This window comes from Equus caballus, chromosome 7, assembly GCF_041296265.1.
Source record: "Equus caballus isolate H_3958 breed thoroughbred chromosome 7, TB-T2T, whole genome shotgun sequence".
Taxonomy (NCBI): domain Eukaryota; kingdom Metazoa; phylum Chordata; class Mammalia; order Perissodactyla; family Equidae; genus Equus; species Equus caballus.
Genome location: NC_091690.1, coordinates 98,335,734 through 98,349,397, shown reverse-complemented (window position 1 = coordinate 98,349,397; position 13,664 = coordinate 98,335,734). Strand labels below are relative to the sequence as shown.

General features: G+C 42.0%; 1 long non-coding RNA gene across 1 annotated transcript; it reads left to right on the top strand.

Annotated features, from left to right (window-relative positions):
• The first annotated feature begins 8,311 nt into the window (after positions 1–8,311).
• On the top strand, positions 8,312–11,796 carry LOC138925066 (uncharacterized). The gene is made up of 4 exons (XR_011440759.1): positions 8,312–8,486; positions 9,704–9,884; positions 10,247–10,402; positions 11,279–11,796. It is a non-coding gene; the product is annotated as an uncharacterized lncRNA (long non-coding RNA).
• Positions 11,797–13,664: the final 1,868 nt, after the last annotated feature.

Here is a 13,664-nt window from a genome sequence, read left to right as displayed (position 1 = left end):
ATGGATTTTAGCTCATAAAACTCTTTATGTATGTATATATATATATATATATATATATATATACTTTACATATATACATATACTTTGTATATATATAAAGTGGGTTTTGTTTATGATTACTGTCTTTAGATGTTTATCACAGGATAGGAATTACACATAACATTCTATTAGGCACCAATCCTACTCTCCTCCTGATTATATGTACTTGTGAGCATCACAATGACCAAAGGGCATCCATCCTATGAGTTCTTTATGGGAATGTGTACACGACCAGGGGAGGAGCCAACCGTGCTATATTTAGACCATTATCATCATCCTCACACTAACTGACACGTGCTGGGTTCTTACTATGTCTGGGTACTGGCTAAGCTATGGGCATCATTTCATTCTTCCTCTCAACAACATTTTGAAAGATTGGTTTATTACCCTGATTTTACAAATAAGGAAGTTGAGGCTCCAAGCACCTAGTGACATAGGAACTATATCTTTTTCACTTCAAAGAATGATGTTAACTGTTAATTTCTTCTGCCCCCGAAAGTCCTGATAGACATTGAGGAATGTAGAATGGTTGGTCAGGATGGAGCCCAATGATTAGTCTCAGGACTGAGATATCGACATTTCAGGTAAAAAACTGCCCTGTGCACATAGTATCCCAGGTAGGAGGGAAGCATACTTTGCTAGACCAGAGTCCACCATCAGTCGAACACTTCAGGGACACTGGCTATATGCTGATGCTGGAGGAAGATGCTTTTGAGTGTCACTCTCTTAGTCCCACTTGTTCTGCCTTTGATCGTGTTCCTCAGGAAACACTCCCATCTTCTGGAGAGCAACGGGGACTGTGAGAAATGACAAGAACGAGGCAGTTAGATAACTTGCAACACCGTGAGCATGATAAAACTCTCAAAGAATGAAGCATTCCTGTTTGGGGTCTGATAGGACTCTTAGTAATGTTGGAGAACCACCTTCCTTTCTCAGTGAGGAGAGAATTGGTTGCCGTGGGGATGATGACTTTAGTATCAGAACCACAGGAGCACTGGGGTTAGTGCTGGGGACAAAAAGGAGGATAACCTGAGGGGATACCAAGCTCAAAGTCCTGACAAAGGTCAACGTTCCATGGAGAGAGAACACAGAGGCTGCTGACACCACCCAAAGGGTGTCCTAGTCTGCTTGGGCTGCTGCAACAAAACACCACAGACTAGGTGGCTAACAGACAACAGATAAGGGTGCCTGCAGGGGTGGGTGAAGGCCTTCTGAGTTGCAGACTTTTTCCCGTATCTTCACATGGTGAAAGCGGCTAGAGATCTCCTGGAGCCTCTTTAATAAGGGAACTAAGCCCATTCAAGAGGGCTCCACCCTTGTGACCTAATCACCTCCCAAAGGTCCCAACTTCTAATACCATCACCTTGGGTGTTAGGATTTAACATATGAATTTGGGGGGACACAGACATTCAGCCCCAAGCAGAGGAGGAATGAAAAGAGGAGCAACCTTGTCTCCAAAGGCTCACATTAGTAAGCTATCCTGGGCTCTCCCGGGGGAAAGCCTGGACCTGGAAGAATTTGGGTTCAAAAATTATGCTGCTGGAGACAGTAAAACAGAAACTGCTCTTATATCCTCTCATTATATTCAGGTTATAGTTGTACAGTATAACATTAATATTGCTATCCGGGTACATATCTCTAACATCTTTTCTGTTTGATATGTATTATTCATTTTAATTTAATATTGAAAACTTTCCCTCAATTTTGATGGTCGATGGGTTTCTGTTTAGTGAGTGGAATGAATTAATTTCTTTAGTATCTCTCCAAGTTTTGTTTTTAAATTAACCAAGGTTGTTCTGGAACAAAGCAAGTCAGAAATATTTGTTCTGTATCTCTCGGCCCATTGAACTACCCAATGGCTATTACTTGCTTATTTTATGACTTGAGTTGAAGGCTCCTATCTGAATACTATCTAGATGTAGACACTGTGTGTATTCCTCACCTCTGTTCAGTTATGTCTTCCAAAGCCGAATGATTTTAGAACATGGTCTTATTGGCCAAAATTTCTCTGCTTTTCTTTCACTGCATCAAGGAATGAGTATGTTCTGGGTCTCTAGCAGGTACTGACTACCAATATTATTATCTTTCTTAATCCCTGTATCCACTCCTGCAGCCCACACATGACCACAGAGTGGTACAGTTGATAATTGTCGGTGCTCAGACAACTGCATGTCCCTTGATTAACCATCTAGTAAGCTTTGTACCATGGAGCTCTAACTTCTGGTCTTAGGTTGCAAAATTTGTATTTGAAATCTGAGACCCTGGGACTTAGTTTACAGTAATGTTTTGGTAAAAATTTCTTCAGATCACCTGGGAAGGAAATGACTATAATTAGTTCCTTCAGTCCTGATACAGCAGGCTGAAAAGAGACATTTTAAAGCATGAGCGTGCCTGAATGCACAAGGGGAAAATGACAGGAAGGGGGATGGTCTGACTGATTGTAGTTTTCAGCATTCCAAATCTTATTTCTCTTGTCTTAGTCAGCTCAGGGGACCATAACAAAATACCATAGACTGGGTGACTTAAAGGATAGAGACTTATTTTCTCACAGTTTTGGAGGCTCGAAGTCCGAGATCAAGGTCAGGATCAAGAGACCAAGACTATGGCCAGTTTCCGGTGAAGGCTCACTTCCTGGCTCATAGATGACTGCTTTGTAGATCCTTACACTGCAGGGGGAGAGAGACCGAGCAAGCTCTCTTGTGTCTCTTCTCGTAGGGGCATTAACCTCGTTTATGCGGGCCCCAGCCTCATGACCTCTTCTAAAGCTAATTATCTTCCAAAGGCCCCATCTCCAAATACCATCGTTGGGGTATAGGGCTTCAACATATGAATTTTGGGGTACATAATTCTGTCTATAGTGCCTTTCTACAGTTGTGAATGGCTTGAAACAATTAATAAATATTCACTGAGGGATTTCTATGAGCCCAGGACGATGCTGGATTCTGGGGGAGCTCTAAAGAAGGAAGAAGACGTGGTTAAGAACTTGGTTTTCTTTTAGTAAGTTTGGGTAGATCTCTTAGTCAGAAAGCGTAGACGCAGAGACATAATTCCCTCTGTAGGACTTTTTAAATGGCAAAATGCTTTTGGGGTTGGTGATTGAGAAGGAGAATTTCGGGTTTCAGGTGTACAGGAAGACATGGTGGGAAAAACAGAGCAGCTCCTCCTCTAAGACGCTTCCTGTATGATTGTTTGGGGTTATCAGAACACGGACCAGAGCAGCCTAGAGAGCTTTATCAGTCTTCCTTGTTCTCTGTGCTCTTTAAGGTATTCACATAGCTGTATAAGCCTGAGTTAGAAGGCCTGTAACTTAAATTTGTATGTTCTTATCCCGTTCATATGGACAATTATTTTATCCATAATAATTTAAAATTGCTTAAGAGAAGAATTAAAGTAGCTTAACCAGAAAAAAAAAATTAGCTATTTCATGCCTACAAAGTGGCAGGCATTTTATATACAATACCTGATTGAATTCTCATAACCACTCCTAAAAGTAGCTATTTTTCTCTCTGTTTTACATACAAAGACATTGAGGCCCAGGGAGATTAAATAACTCACTTTAAACCAGTTAAAAAAAGCACTTGTTCTGCTAATAAGTGGTAGAAATGGAATTTTAGTCAGACGATGTTGACTCTGAGCCCCTAATCTTTTCATCGTATCACACGCTTTCCCGGAAGTGACTGCACTGATCTTGTGTTTGGTGGCCGACTGTCTGTCCGGTTCTGTTTGCTTCCTTCTCAGACTCTCCTGCATATTCATAGCATTCTGTGTGCCTCTGTCTTTCCTCATCCTCTCCAATGATCAACATCAGATATTTCAGCAAGTTGGGAAGGATAAAAACTCATCTTTCTGTTTTCCTGCCAATTGATCTAAAACAGTTCCGTCCAAAGGAATGAGAATGGTGTTTGCTGTAATGTATTGCTTGAAGAATGATGTTCCACAAGAAATACGATAGATACTGAATGAAGATAAGGGCCTATGGTAAAATAAATTTGGGAAATTCTGCTTTAACCAGTTAAACAGATGTGTACCTTGCAGGATTTCCTACATCTTTAAATGCTAATGTGCAGCATAGATTTCCAAGAGAGTAAAAGAGCTACTGTGTTTCCCTAAATTATTTGACCACAAAAACCTATTCTTATTGAGTAACTATTAGTCTTATGGAACCTAGAATTCTCTAGAGTATAATTCGAAGCACTGGTTTCTGGGAAGGAATGACAGCTCTTTGATCAAAGTGGTTTTCCCAAGGTCACTACAGAAGTGCATTTATCTCGTGAGTTAAAACTCAGAAGCCCCGAATGCATGTGGGTGAGCGAGTTCTTTCAATTCAGTTGGTAAAGCAGTTTGGGGAAGATGATAAACAAACCACACAAATATGCGCACCGAATTTCATTTATCTGTGTCGTTCAGAGCAAGGTGAATTTAAGATTTAATTGCTCTGATGGAGTGTGAGTGTGGGTAGGGTGTGGGTGTGGGTGGGTGGCATTCATTTTAGGCCACCATTATGAAAGTAGAACTCGCTTGCTTTTACTATCAGCACAATATGTGCCTTTGTAAACAGGACACAATCTGGAACCTGATTCCTGTATTAAACACACTTTTCTGTAGTTCATTTTTAGAATTTTGAGCTTAGCTTCCTCGTGCTTTTATAGAGCAGGCTTAATTTGTGCCTACAGAAGACAGTTCTCTTGGAGTCTGGGGGTATTATGGGAAAGTAATACAGGAATTGGCATTGGTAGGGAGAAAGAAAAACTGATTGCCACAGATCACTTTCTTGAACTTCTAACCATCTGGATGATGCCATCTGAAGGAGGGAAGAGTTCAGAGAGGACCAGTGCTTAAATCATCACAAACCATTTTAGTCTCCATTGGACTAGATTTGGTCATAAAGAACTGACGTTCCGTTCTGGCTGTTGGTCTCACACAGGACTAGGTTAAAATAACAGCTCCACCATTTACTAGCTGTATGTCTATTTTCAAATTAGTTGATTTTCCTAAGTCTCATATTAATCATCAGTAACTTGAGGATAATACTCATATAATGGACTTATTGTTATTTTTAATGGAAGTAAAAGGACCTGCAATGTGCCTTGCTCATGTATGATGTATAAGGAATGCTGTTTCCCTCCTCATCCCAGACTTTTGGATGAAGTTGGAGAAGGAGGATGTGATGAGTGAACAAGAAGGATACAGGTAGAAGGAACATATGCTAGTGCTTTCCTATATTTAATACTTTTCTGTGTTAAGAAGGCTCCTCAGCTTTACATCCTAGACAAGAGATGACAAATGCATTTAATTTCCAGTGACCTTTCTCCAGTTCTTCTTCTACTTTCCCTCTCTGAGCCTTTGATAATGATGGGTACTTTCTCATTTTTCAATTTCTTCCTTTGGCTTCCATGCAAAGCTCTCCCATCTTAGTTCTGCCTAATTATGTGACTGCCTCACTTCCTCCAGCTTTAGAGAAATTTGTGTTCTGGTTATCCATCGCTGCATAACAAACAACATCCAAACTTCCTGGCTTCAAACAAGAAATACCACTTTACTTTTATCCCTTGTGGTTCTGGAGGTTGGGTGGCTCAACTTGGTGCCTCCACTTAGGTTCTCTCATGCAGCTGCAATCAGGAGTGCATGCTGGAGCCATCGGAAGGCTTCTGCACTCGCATCTGCCTCCTGAGAAGAGGGGAGAGATGTGAATGGACGGGGCCGCAGCAGCTGGGTGTCCTCAGGCCTCTCTCTCTGTCTGTGTGTAGTCTCTTTGCACAGTCCTTTTAGTTCAGCAGCTTCAGGGTAACCCTGCTTCATACATGGTGGCTCAGGGCTTCAAAGGCACTCTTCTGAGAGACCGAGAGAGAGAGAGAGAGTGCCAGCATTTTATAACCTAGCCTCAGAAGTCATCATCGTCACCTCTGAAACATTTTCCTCATCAAGACGGTCACAAGGGCCTGCTCAGGTGCAAGAGGAGGAGAAATAAGCTCCACTCTCAGTGGCGGTGGAAGGGGGGCGTGGTGAGACACGATTCTGAAAGAACATGAGGAACCAAAAGTGTTGTTGCAGCCACATTGGGAAAATGGAACATACCACAGTCTGCTCTCTGGTCCCAACAACACATGTCCCTTCTACCTGCAAACAGACTCACTCTGTCCCCTGACACCACCTCCCCCCAAGCTTCATTGCTTTATGGCAGCCAGCTCACACTCAAGCGCTGGGATGCAGCAGGTAAGTCAGGTTTAGGTGTAAAGAGACTTCTCAGTGTGGTTCCTCATGTATAGCTTCTTGAGCATCTTTCCTCTTGATCTAAGACCTGCAAACTAAAGTGACAACCTATCTACCTTCTCCCCACACCCAGCATACAGTCGTGGGACAGACCCAGAACAACCACAATGGACACTCCTGTTCAGGAGCGGGGGTAGGCAGCACAGCAGTCATTGGTCCATAGCAGTTCTGAAAAGACAGCCAATCCCTTGACTAAGGTTTAGTCTTACTCCCTGGGAATGATTTTTCACAGCTGTTGGTTTTGCCTTTCCCATAAAATGTAATCTGTGGTTGTAGCTCAGTGGAGTTTCAGTCTGTTTTCTGCTGGTAGAAGCTCAAGAGTCCACGGCCTCTTTCGTCTAATACTATTTCTATCCTTTTCAGTCCAAGCTGATACAATTCCTTTAAAAAAGAGTTTTTTGTTTTTTGCATTTTTTTGCTAAGGAAGATTTGCCCTGAGCTAACATCCATTGCCAATCTTCCTCTTTTCGCTTGAGGAAGATTGTCGCTGAGTTAACATCTGTGCTAATCTTCCTCTATTTTATGTGGGATGCTGCCACAGTGTGGCTTGACAAGAAGTGCTAGGTCCACACCCAGGATCTGAAACTGTGAACCCTGGGCTGCTCAAGTGGAGTATGTGAACTTAACCACTACGCCACTGGGCGAACCCCAATCTTCCTTTTTCTTTGTTTGAGGAAGATTTGCTCTGAGCTAGCATCTGTGCCAATCTCCCTCTATTTTGTGTGTGGGTTGCTGCCACAGCATGACTGCCAATGAGTGGTGTAGGTCGGCACCTGGGAACTGAACCCGGGCTGCTGAAGCAGAGTGTGCTGAACTTAACCACTAGGCCATGGGGTTGGCCCCATTAGTGTGTGTATTTTAAACATCAATCTCCAATCCATCACATTAGACAAAAGCCACACCCACAGATCTCTCCAGGGCAATCCCCATGCTACCTTGAGCTTCCTTTGAGAGTGTTGTGGGACAATGCTCTTCAGATTCTTAGAAGCCCTATTGTGTAGTAGAAAGAATCTGAGAGACATTCCTAATATGCTTAGAAGGTCTTTTGTCCGTTTGAGGTACCACCTTAGACTTGTCTTAACATGGATTTTGGAGTCATACTCCCGACTTTATCATTAGACCGTGTTTCCTGATTGTGTGCTCGAGCTAAGTTAACCACATATAAAGAAAATAAAACAATTTATCCAGGGAGGCCAGGATGTGTATCAGCTTCTCATTGCTGGTATAACAAATCACCACAAACTTAGTGGTTTAAAACCATATAAATATGTTAAGTTCTGTAGGTCAAAAGTCCGACCGAGGTCTCCCTGGGCTGAAATCAAGCTGTCAGCAGGGCTGCATTCTTTCCAGATGCTCTGGGGAGAAGCCATTCCCTTGCATTTTCCTGCTTCCAGAGGCCACCCACATCCCTTGGCTCCTGGCTGCCTGCTTCCCCCAACCCTCGTCTTCAAAGGGAACAAAGGAAGCTCAAATTTTTCTTGTGAAAAGCAATTCTCCTGCCATCACCTAATTTTAGGGATTTATGTGATTAGGTTGGGCCTGCTCAAATAATCCAGGATAATCTCCCTATATTTTAAAGTCAGCTGATTAGCAATCTGAATTCCATCTGCAATCTTAGTCGCCTTTTGTTGTATAATATAACATATTTGCATTTCCATGATGAGTGCATAGAGATATTTGGAGGCCCATTATTTTGCCTATCACAATACATAGTCTAAATAGGTAGCTATATATATAATTTTGTATATTTTATAAATACGTCATATATAACTAAATAAAATTTATGCATAAAATTATATATACGTACAAACACATACATACAATATAGAAGGGTGTGTGATCTTTACACATTTGTGTGGCTGTCCACACCTGGGTGTCCTCAATGAGCAAAAATAGAACCAATAATTAAAATCACGAGGGAGAAATGATTATATACTGAAGTTTTTTCACGTCCTGCAACATGTCAGACACTTCCCTTAGATTTTTGTTAATCATGTTACAGGAGAGTATGGCCCCCTTTACGGATGGGAAAATGAAGAATCAGAGTTGGATGAGCTTGCCTTTAGGAGTGGTGGAATTCGCATACAAACCTAGAGAGGCCTGGCTCCCCGTCTCTGAAAGCAGCTATTTTGTTTCGGGGGACCCGCACCTGCTAAATTTTGACTCAGCGTAAGATGGTAAGATAGAAAAGTCACAGACTGTGACGTCTCTGCCCCTGGAGGTGGTTTGTTCAGAGATCAGATGCTGCTGTTGGAGGGACTTAAGCTCTGGACGGAGTGGGGTTGAGGTAGGGTTGAGGAAAGGTCGACTCTCTATCCTGGTGTGAAATTCTATTATTTCTCACTGGGATTTTATCATCATTTCCCAAGCACTTTCCATCCCTCCAGACTGTCCTAACTCTATTCCTGTAAGAGGCCTATGATCATGGTACAGAATGACTTAGGTTTCCATCCCAGCTTCTCCTCTCTAGCCCTGAAGCCATGGGGAGATTGTGTACCCTCTCTTAGCTTCGGACTTCTTATCTGTAAAACAGGGATGATAATAATACACCTTTCAAGGGTGAAATGAAGATTAAATGAACTGATGCAAGTAAACCCTTATCCCAGTATCTGGCATACAGTAATCACATGGTAGGTTTTGTCAGTTTTTGTTGTTGTTGGTTTTGTTTTGTTGTTGTTGGGTTGTTATTTTGCACACGATTTGCATCTCTAAAGCACAACTCCAACCTTGTGATTTTCCTAAACATTAATCTTTAGTGCCCCCACTGCTTATGGAATAAAAAGCAAGACCTTAGCTTGACCTGCAGGCTCCTCTAGATGTATCTCCAATTAGCAAAATCTCCCCTTTGCTCTCAGAACCATTCGCTCCAGACATACTCATCTCCCTTGTACGTGCGCATATACATGCCACGAATTTTCCTGCTTAGTGTCCTTATGTCACCATTCACTTATTCTAGGATGTTCTGGTTGAAATTTCTAAAATCCAAACCATTCTTTAAGAACAGGCACAAAGACTGCCTTTTCCATGACCTTTCTCTGTTTCCCAGCAAGAAGTGAATTCCTCCTCTTGTCGTAAAGTTATTATATCCACGTATATGGAAGGTGAGGTTTTACATGTGGGTATAGTATAAGATGTATGTGTTTGTTTTATGTTCCTTCTTATACATAATTTAGAACAGAATCATATCTTAATTATTGTTTTATTCTTAATATGCTTTATCTGTGTGGCACAATGCTTGAAAAAAAAGTATATGCCAAAAATGTTTGAATAATTGAATGAATGAAATTACATACCTTTTAATCTATTTCCCAATTAGAGCATTTGTATATGACTTCCTACACTGAAATCAATAATAATTATGATTTTTTACACTTGTTTTGGTTCTTCCTTTCAGGCAAAAATCCAATATGTGTAGTTCAATAACCCACTGGCTGTTGAGTTCCTGATACGTGGTCAGTTGTCTCCTATAACCTCTGTGTTGACCATCAGTGGGCCCGATGTTTCCAGGACTTTGGAGGGTGACTGTGTAAGCAAATTGTGTTGTGAAACATTCACATGTAGTACAAGATGCAATGGTAAGTAGTGTGGGGTGGTGAGCTCCAGACCCAGGAAGACCGGGCATGAGTCTTGGCTCTGCCACTCACTTGCCGTGGACCTTGGGCAAGACTCTTGCCTTCTCTGAGTCTCATTTTCTCATCTGTAAAACAATAATGATGATAATAATAATAAAATAATAATAATGATAGCAACAACAGTATTAATAATACCTATCTCATAGACTTGTGAAGATTTAATTAAAGAAACGGGGGTGGCAGTATCCTCAGAAAATTAAGGACAGATCTACCATATGATCCAGCTATCCCACTGCTGTGTCTTTATCCAAAAAACTTGAAAACACAAAGGCATAAAGATTCCTGCACCCCTATGTTCATTGCAGCATTATACACCATAGCCAAGACTTGGAAGCAACCTGGGTGCCCATCAAGGGACAAATGGATAAAGAAGATGTGGTATTTATACACGGTGGAATGCTACTCAGCCATAAGAAATGATGAAATCTGGCCATTTGTGACAACATGGATGGAACTTGAGGGTACTGTGCTGAGTGAAATAAGTCAGAGGGAGAAGGTCAAATGCTGTATGATCTCACTCACAAGTAGAAGACAAAAACGACAAACAAACACATAGCATTGGAGATTGGATTGGTGGTTACCATAGGGGAAGAGAGGGGAGGGCAAAAGGGGTGATAGGGCTCATATGTGAGGTGATGGACTATAATTAGTTTTTGGGTGGTGAACATGATGTAATCTACACAAAATTTGAAATAGGATGTACATCCAAAAATAAATAAATAAAAAAAAGAAAAAAAGAAATGGGGGTGGCAAAAATAAGTTAGCCCTGGGAATCTTTAATCACCCCCTAATCTTTCTCTCACCATCCCCAAAGTCACTGCAAATAGTTTGTGCTCTAAATAAAATTAGTTATGAGTTTATCATTCAGACTCAGTTTTGAGAACCCTAGCACCACAAGCTGTACTCCGTCTGACTTGATAGCCAATCACTGTTCCCCCATATGGAAATGCTCGCGCCATCCCTCGAGAGATTATATCACAAAATGGGTCAAGATGTCTGGTGCATAATGAGTGCTCAGTGAGTGCTCAGTGACTTCCTTTCCCTGGCAGAGAACCAGGTTGAGTACTAAGCATCATAGAACATTAGAGGGAGAGGGAATGCAATGATGCCCGGGGGGGTGGTTCTTAGATACTGCCCAGTGATATGAGTCTTTTACTCATCGCTTTCTGGAACTACCATATCCAAGGAGATGTTCTCAGCCACTACTGCTACCTGAACAATTCTGCTTTTGCTTGTTTTACAAATTAGGATTCTATTCCAGATTTTCTTTGGGGATTAATGGTTCTTCTATATAAAACAAATTGAAAAATTGATAATATCCATCTGTCTTTTAAAAGATGAAGCAACTGAGACTCAGAAGATTGACCCCGTCAAAGGCACGTAAATAACAAGAGGCAGAGGCAGCACCCTCGTTAGAGCTCGTCGCTGATTTGTGTAGAGGGCTCTTGTGGTGTCAGATCTATCCTCCTCCCTCACAAAATCAGGGCTCCAAGAGAAGACTTCCAGCTACTTGCATCAGCATCTCTTCACCTGAGGACTTTCAACTAGGGAGGCTGCTCTGCCAGATCGGAAGAGCTGAAGAATTAACACCCCCCTGAAGCCTCAACCAATGAGTGACGGAAGTTGGTGTATAAATACCCCAACTCCCTTGCTGCTTACATGACATACTCTGAGGTGTGTGTTCTATACTGTTTTTCTAGGATTTGCCCTCTGGGATTAACCTGTGGTTACCCATCAGGGTAATTTATTTGATAATGTACCCCCTAAATAATATACCCATTTCTTTCTGTATATAATATACTCCCTTCTGGAGTTTCCTTGAGATCATAGCACTAATAAATTACTTTCACTGGAATCCTTGTCTCAGGGTCTGTATCTGGGGAAGCCCAAATTAAGACGTCTCCTGACTCACCACATCATGTTGGGACTTGAGTTAGCCACTGATGGGTGAGTAGATTGGACGAAGGCAAAGGATGAGTGAGGACTGGAGGGTGGAAGGTGGAATGTGGACAGCTCTCCCACTTTGGCATGACATCCCTCCAACCTGTGTGACCCACTTTGCTAGCCTCCTGTTTTATAGTCCCCTTGCACTTTATGCCATGTGAGCATGACAATTCTACATCGACAGTCTGGTTGTGTTCTGTCTTCCCTGGTTTATCATGCCATCCTCAAAGTCGGTGACCTCTTATTCATGCAGCGTCTCACACAGTGCTTGGCACAGAGAGTTCACTTTGTTCATGGGAGCTACGAGAATCGCCTTCCTTGTGCATTGCATTGGTGAAATGGGTCAGAAGCTCATCTAACTGGAGAAGCAAGTGGGAAATAAGGAGCCAACACAGGATCAGGGAGAAGAGTGTAGCTGTGAAGTTGTAAGAACTGACAAACCATAAAAGGTTTTTAAGTACAGGAGCAACATTATGAAAGTGCTATTTAAGGAAGAAATGCTTTGAAGCTACACTTAAAATAGATCAGATCAAGCGAGCTTAAAGTCAAGGAGGCTGACAAGAGGCCTCTGCTGTAATCCAGGTGTGAGGGGATGGTCGGGGGAGGGGAAAGTCTGTGTCCAGGAGAATGGACAGAAAGTGATGCATAAGAAAAGAAGCACTTTGCACAGAATCTCTGCAGGAATTGCTAAACGTTTGTAGGTAAAAATATACTAGATTATATCTATGTTGTGCTTTCTCTTTTTCATAGTAATTGACTCAAAAGTTTGGAGCCACTGGACAGACATGATGTTATTATTGACAAAGGCAGGGACATTGGGAGCAGGAACTGACGCTGGAGGACGTTCACGAGCTCAGTTTTGTTGCTTTAAATTTGTGACATCAGCAAACTCTTGAGTAGTGATATGCTATTCAAATTCAGAAGCAGCCGGGACTCCTTGACGGGCAAAAGCACTCCTGATTACTGTTTTGGAAACATATAGATGTACCAGCTAATTTTTAGTGGAAAAAATAAATAAAAATAGCTGTATTAAAATTTTTCTTATCACTTTTCTTTTTATAGTATTCAATAAAAATTTAATAATATTATCAGTTTAACCAAAGCTTAAACTTTCACATAAAATACTGAATTTTAAAATACATGAGAAGTGATGAAAAGTCACTGTCGACATTCGCAGTCTTTACGTGTCATGTGAGGTAGCATATCACATGTAAGGCCCAGATGGAAGAGTTGGACACATTTTATGCTTTCATTTCACTTTATTGTGCATTAAGCACTTAATGTGTACATTACACTTTGGGGGAATGCACAATGAATAAGATGACATTCTTGCTCTCAACAAATTTAGGATCTAAAACAGTTTAGTTGAGACCAAGTCAAAATGGCAACCTTAAAGTGTCAGGTGTGCATAAACAAAATTGATGGGCTCGCAATATCGGGTGGGGTGGGGGATAATGAAGAGAGTCATTTGTGCTGACGAGGGTCATCTGGAAAGGCTTTTGCTGACAAAGTGCCTTTGAGCTGGTCCTGGGATGGGGCGACTAGACCCTTGGGAAGTAGGAGAGTGTGCAGAGGTGGTGGGTGAGCTGCGCTGTGTCAACGAGGTAAGAAGCATGGAGCTGCCCTGGGCCGAGTGGTGGACACATGGGTGTGGCGTTGTCAAGGCACCGTGCACACCAGAGCTCGAGGGCTGCAGGGCACTGAGTCAGCCTGAGAGCTTTCCAGCTCCCCGAGCACGCGCCCGTTCTGCTTCAGAGCAACGCCTGAGTCATCCCAGGG